Genomic DNA, 6969 nt, shown 5'->3' with positions numbered 1-6969 from the left:
TGATGTCTGTAGGTAGCCAGTGATAAGAATTTCTCCTCGGCTACCTTTCCAATGGCAGTGTCTGTGGGGTGGGACTAAAAAATGTATAAAAGCCCCAGTTTCCAGCCCTTCTGTGCCTTTTTCACCTGGTTCCCTGTCAGCAGCTGTGTGAGAGAGGAATGCTGTGATTGAGACCTGCCTGCTGCTTTTTTGTGTTATAAAGGAGTGGTTAGGATTTAGCTTAACTTAGCCCAGTTTAGCTTAGCTATTCAATTCAATTATTAGTAGTATTACAATTCAATTTATTTCTTTGAATTATTTTTTGGGGAACTTGTTTTGGAAACTTTGCAAAAAGACAGTTGTGTTTCCCCAGCCAGCGTTATTTACCACTGTGCAGGGAGGCACATATTGCTTGCACGCACGCACGCACACACGCACACAGAGACCCAGAATATAGAAAAAAAGTCACAGCAGAAGAAGACAGACAGACAGATATTTACAGAAGAGCAAGACACAGCTAATATATTGATTCACAGGAAGACACACAAATAATTTCATTCACACCACAAGATAGACAATATCATGAGAGTCAGAAAGAAGACAAGAATAGACACAAAAATAATTTCATTCACAGCACAAGATAGACACAAATATTCACAGGAGAACAAGACAGACAGATATACAAAAGGATTCACATACAGACACAGACCTTTTGCAGCACAGGAAAGATCAATATGAAGCATGCAGGTGCCAGGTCTTCTGGCTGGGGAGGGAGAGGGGTTAGGGGAGAGCTAGAGCTGCAAGTCCTCACTGTCTCAAACACAGATGCATTCTATTCCTGAGAAGCCATGACATCAGTGCTACCAGTGGAAACCAGGCGGTGGGAGCAGTGTCCCTGCACCTGCACCACCTCTGCTCAGTCCGGAAGTGGGCACCAGCAGTGGAATCACTGCCTCTTCCACCCCAATTTCAGCTCTTGGCATGAGCCTCCCACTGCCAGACGAGGAGCTGGAGCTGGAACCAGGGATGCTGAGCGCACTGGCTCAGGCAATTTGGGGGACTGAGGGGGAATCAGAACTTTTGCTTCATACCCCTCACATTTCCCCTAGATCCAGGTCTCCTCTGGAAAGCAGCACCTAGGAGGAGGCTGAGGTTGTGGAGGCAAGTGGCTCAGCTGAGGCAGCTCCTCCTGCTGTTCAGCCTCAGCCTGCGGAGAAGGGGGAAAAGGCAGGATCCTCACCCTCAACCCAGAGAAGTAGTGTAGTGTGGGATCATTTTGAGATGGGAGATGATCCCAGGTTTGCCATCTGCCAGCACTACCGAAAGCACATGAGCCGTGCCAAGGACGTGAGACACTTCACCACGGCCATGCTGCTGCATCTGAGAAGGCACCACCCCCTTGCCCTTCCTCCTGCTGCTCAGCCTGGTACCAGTGCAAGTGTGCCAGAAGGGAAGTCCCTCACTCGCTCCAAAGCTCCCTTACCCCCAGCGCCACCCTGGATCAGTGGGGGAAAGGTGGAGAGAAACGAGGAGCATTCCCAAGGCGCGTGAGATCACCCAGAGCACTGGGGAGATGCTTGCTCTGGATACCCATCATTTCTCCCTAGTAGAGCGACCAGGTTTCAGGTGGTTCATAGCACTTCTGGCCCCATTTAGCAGGGTGGTGTTACCTCTTTGTATCAGGCATGCAGGCAGTACTTGAGGGAGGAGCTGTGCAAGGCAAGGACGCACGTAGCCTTGCACTTCACCTCCGACATCTGGAGCAGCCAGGATGGCAATCACACCTACCTCTCCCTCATGGGGCCCTGGTGTGATCAGTGAGGACGTCAGTGGGCTCTACTGCAAGCCAAGGTGCTGGATGAGTCCCACACAGCAAGGGAGATCATGGGGGCCATGAACTGCATGGTGCAGGGGTGGCTCATTGGGCAGACCGAGCTCACCCGTGGGTTCATGGTCACCGATAACAGGGCTAATATGGTGAAGGCTGTCTGTGATGCCAACTTTGTTGGCATCCACTGTGTGGCACACAGGCTGCACCTAATAGTGAGGGATGCCTTGGAGGGGGACAGGGCTGCCGGTGATGGTGCCAGTACTGCTACAAGCCATCTTATTTCAAACTGTGGGAAGGTGGCGGGCTACTTGCACCGCAGCACCAAGGGGGGCAAGATGCTGTGGGAGAAACAGGCAGAGCCGAGCGTCCTGCAGCACAGAATCATGCAGGATGTGGAGACTCGGTGGAGCTCCATATACCTGATGCGCGAGAGTCTGGTGGATCAACCGAAGGTCATCCCTGAGATGGCCTTGCTTGGGGAGATAGGGATCAGCACAACCCTGAACAGAGCTGAGTGGGGTACCATCTCCCAGATGGTGGTCCTCAAGCCCTCCCTCAAGGCCACCAAGACCCTTAGTTCTGGCGATGACCTTCTCAGCCAGGTGATCCCCCTAATGAGGGAACTGGAGAATCAAATGGAGAAGTTCCAGGGGATCAATGTTCCTGGCTGGGGCAGGTCTCTGTCACCAGACGTGCAGGCACTGGTGAGGCGGCTGAAGGAGGGCATCAGGAGATGGCTGGAACCCTTGCAGTCCAATACAGTTCACATAATGGTGGGCATGTGTGACTTGGGGCTGAAAGGGAGCATGTGCGCTGGCACCCCAAAACCCTTGATCACTGGACGCAGGTGCCAGTGAACAAAGTCAGCTTTGTCGGGGGGGAGAGACAGGCTGGGGTGGTGATGGGGGAGGAAAAGGGGATGTAGCAGCTCAGGTGAAAGTGCAGAGGTGCCTGGGGTGTCAAATGTCCGGCTGGTCGCAATGTGCCAGAACTCCACTGTGTATATTGAGTCCATGAATTTCTGTACCTACTACCTAGGAGGCTGATGAAGTGCAATTCATAAGCCCGGCTCTGAAAAGTGGTTTGCATTGTAATTTGTTCCCTCTCAGGATCAGCCCTGAGAGACTGGAGGCAGAATGTTATTTTTGGTGACGAATGTGCCCCCACAGGTAGTTGGGTTTTGTTGTCTTTGATAGATTCTGGTGTGCAGTTTGTGGGGGTACTGGAGATAGTTGCCGGGTTTTGTGTTTTGAGCTGTAGGAAGTTGGCTTCAGTTCTGGTGATGAGGTTAGGTGCTTGTTTGAATGTACAAACCACTTTTCACAGCTGGGCCTATGAACTGCACTTCATCAGCTTTCTAGGTAGTAGGACTCAATATACACAGTGGAGTTCTGGCACACTGTGACCGGCCAAACATCTGACATCCCAGGCACCTCTGCACTTTTACCTGCGCTGCTACATCCTCCTTCCCCCCCTCCCACTCCAGCCTGTCCCTCACCCCCCCGACACCTCCATTTCCATTTTCACTGACTGGCTTTCTTGCCTGCATTGCAGGCCAGGCCAGCCTCTGGCTTCTTTACTATTCCTTCCATCCAGGACCAACTGCAGGTACTTCCTCATCCTGACAAAGGGGGTTTCAATCCTAAAGCTTCCAAAGATACATTTTTTTAAGTTCTTTTTTTTTTTATAATACACACATAGACATAAAAACACAAGCCATCACACACCATGAATAACATTGTATGTCTAACACAACACAACATCTTTACTTCTTGCTGTCAATTCCTTTATAAAACAGGCTCTGTGACAGTTCTGTATGGGTACCTTTGATGCTGCTACTGATGCTACTGGTGTTGAGCCAGCTAAGTTATTGTACCTGTTGTCATGTAAAGCGGAGGACCGGGCATGAGGCTGTAGGGGAGGAGGATGCCTCATTGCATGTCACAGGCCAGGTGGGCACTGTGAGTGTATCAATTCTATCACAGGCCAACTGGGCTGTTAGGTTCAGTTTTGGATTGAGGAGGCAAAGTTGGGAGTGAAGTAAAGGTAAATTTATTATAGCTGACACACACACAACAGTTAACAGAAAGATAAATGTGATAAGCAGATAATGCAGTATTAAAGAGCTAATAGTAAATAATAATAACAGGTAATAACAGATAGATCAATTCTGTCACAGGCCAATGGGGCACTGCGAGGGTATTAGCCACTGGGCTGTTCAAACCAACAGTTAGGAAGACATGGGTTGGCAACTTATCAATAGTCCCTCGATGCCAGGTACGCGTCAAGTGATTCCAGCTAAGTCAGGGGTCCCTGATCAGCACTGTCAGAAGGATTACCGGGAAAGGTCCCTTGATCAGGATCCAATCCTCACTCACACTGGGAGTCCGTGGTCCGGGCGTGGAACAGAAATGACCATTCTGTTCCCTCCTTCTTGCTGATCACCTTATGCACGCGCTTTTTATACCTAGTCTTATGCTAATCTGTTGGCTTTAGAGCCACTCACAATCTTGCTTTATAGCTGTTACCCTATGGGATTGAAGGTGTTAAAAATTATCATAAAAGGTTACTACCTAGACTTGGATTTATCCAATAAGGAAATTACAATGCAGCACGATGCAGGTTTGAAATTGACATTGCTCCACCTAAGCCCCAACGCCTTTTACGTTTTTTTTTTAATATGCTTTCTTGGGATGTGCTTTCCTGGAATGTGTTGGGTGTGCCAGGCAGTTGGATCCAGTTTTTTATTGTTAAAGCTGAACCCTGAGCAGAAACCATTATTTCAGCTAATCTCGCAGCTACAGCTTTGCTTATGGGGCCCAGACAGTTCCACAGAAAGTTAATTTTATCATTTTGGTTAAACTTATGACAGACAAGTTATGTTTGGTTTACAAACTTACAAGCTTTATATTAACTAATATTACCTGTTTAGGCAAAATACCAAATGCCTTTAAGAAGCACATATTTATTGCTTATTAAACCCTCTGGTTCTGGCTGTCACAAGTGGGGCACACTGCCATGTTATACAGAGGCCCCAGTGCCAGCAAGGGTGCATCTTAACACACACACAGTGTCACCCACCCACATCATGAGTTTTGCCTGTCAGCAGCTCGGGGTGCAGGGCCTCAAATGACAGACTCCCCCAGCAAGACACACACAGCTGGCAGTCAGGCTTCACGGCCTGGCAGGGCCCAGCACTCACTCAAGACACACACAGGTGGCAGGCATTGTGGCCTCAGTAACAGCCACCACCCCTGCAGTTTTCAGCCCGCTGAGCCTTAACACACACAGAGGCATTTGTGTCATGAGTTTTGCCTGTCAGCGGGGGTTCCCCTCGACCCCTGCACCAATATTCTTGAAACTTGGCAGGCTTTGTGGCCTCAACAAGAGCTACCACCCCTGCAGTTTTCACTGTCCTGTGGTGTAACAATAGATATGACAGGAGCTTATCTTTCAAGTATTTGGGGTGCAGTTTCCCCCCAATCCCTACACCAATCTTTTTGAAACTTGGCAGGCATCATGCTCTTAGCAGATGCTATAATTCCTGCAAGTTTCATCCAAATCATACAAAAAACAACAAAGTTATAGATTTTCCATTGATTCCCCATTATACCCTATGGCTGGATCTCCAAGGTGAAGCTTCCAAGTCACTTTGCCTGGATTGAGGTGGAAACCCGGTCCAGACCTCCAGATCAGATTGTGGCCATCTGATGTGGCTGGATCTGAAGCCGGACTGGATCGCTGCCAACTTACACAGCCCTAGAGTGCATGCCCCAGCGTGCATTCAGGCTCTCTTGTGGCAGCATTCCCAGTCCCATTCCCAGCCTTGGAGAGCTTCTCTTAAATCATCTGTACTGCCTCATTGTACTGTACTGTACTGCTATACTGTACTGTACTGAACTGTACTGAACTTCCCCACGTTCTGCAAAAGGGAAGTATGCTTTTAAGAGAAAGTAGAGAAGCTAAATGAAATCTGTATCAAAATTAGACACTTAAAAAAATAATCCTACATAATATCTGTTAGTAGAATCATACTACTGCCAACTAATACTAGATGCTATTGCATATATACTAAATACATCTTTACTTACCTATACCACACTGCAGCCTCAGTTCAGCAAAGCATATGCTCAAATTCTGAATGGTGGCACTTACTTTAAAAGAACAGTGGGCTTTTGTCCTGATTATAAAGAATTGAGACTTTCTCAGTTCTCTGCTTATGGTTTTGTAGATGTCTGCAATACTCAATTGAATCTTGCATACAAATAATTTAATATTTCCAGCAACACTTACAAACTAGAAATAAGAGAATTCTTGGCTTTTTTGTCAAGTCAAATAAATAATCATTAAACAGACTCCAGTTTTCACAGAAAGTATTTGCAGTAGATTGAGTAGACCAAATGTAAGAAGCATCTTGTTTAGCTCACGTCTGGTTGTAGAAGGGAACAAACAAATTATTTCAGTAAAAGAAGTCCTGAGAATTATTGAACTCTTCATGATTTCCAAGATTTTGGCATGTTAGCTTGTTTGTCTGCCACTTTCTATTACTATACTGGGTCAGGCCAATGGTTCATTTAGCCCAGTATCCTGGTTCCAGCTCCAGTGCTGTCTGAAGGAAGGGAGCAGGGAGAAGGGAGGGTGAGCAAGCTGCAGTCTGGTGTTTGCTCAGCCTGAGCTGGAGGAAGAGTGGGGGTGGGGGGAGTGGGGTTGCAAGAGAGTGGGGAGCCTCCAACCCACTCACCCCACACGCAGCTCAATCTGGGCAAATCCCAGCCCACAGGTTTCTCCCCTTCCTCTCTCCCTTCTCCCTTCTTGCAAACAGCCCCATGGACTGGGATGGGCTGATGCAGCCCAGCCCCAATAACGCAACTGATTGACCCTAGGGAACAAAAGTTCCCTAAGGCCCTCCAAAGTGGAGCACCTTCATCTGACCACTCATTTGATAAGGTTTTATTTGTTGCATGATCAGCCACTTTTAAAGTGCTTTGCAGCCATGCACTTGGCATGGCATGGCTGTAGAGTGCTTTCAGGGGGCTGATCACACAAAAAATGTAACTTCTGTCTGTGCCCAATTGTTGCTACCACCCTTTGAAAGATGCAGGACTTAAGCTGGTCTGAGATAGAGTAAGCCCTCTTGGGAACATAGAGTGCCTAGTAAG

This window comes from Crocodylus porosus, unplaced genomic scaffold, assembly GCF_001723895.1.
Source record: "Crocodylus porosus isolate Cpor-Errol unplaced genomic scaffold, CroPor_comp1, whole genome shotgun sequence".
In the NCBI taxonomy this organism is placed as follows: Eukaryota; Metazoa; Chordata; order Crocodylia; family Crocodylidae; genus Crocodylus; species Crocodylus porosus.
Note: the sequence above shows the minus strand (reverse complement) of the source record.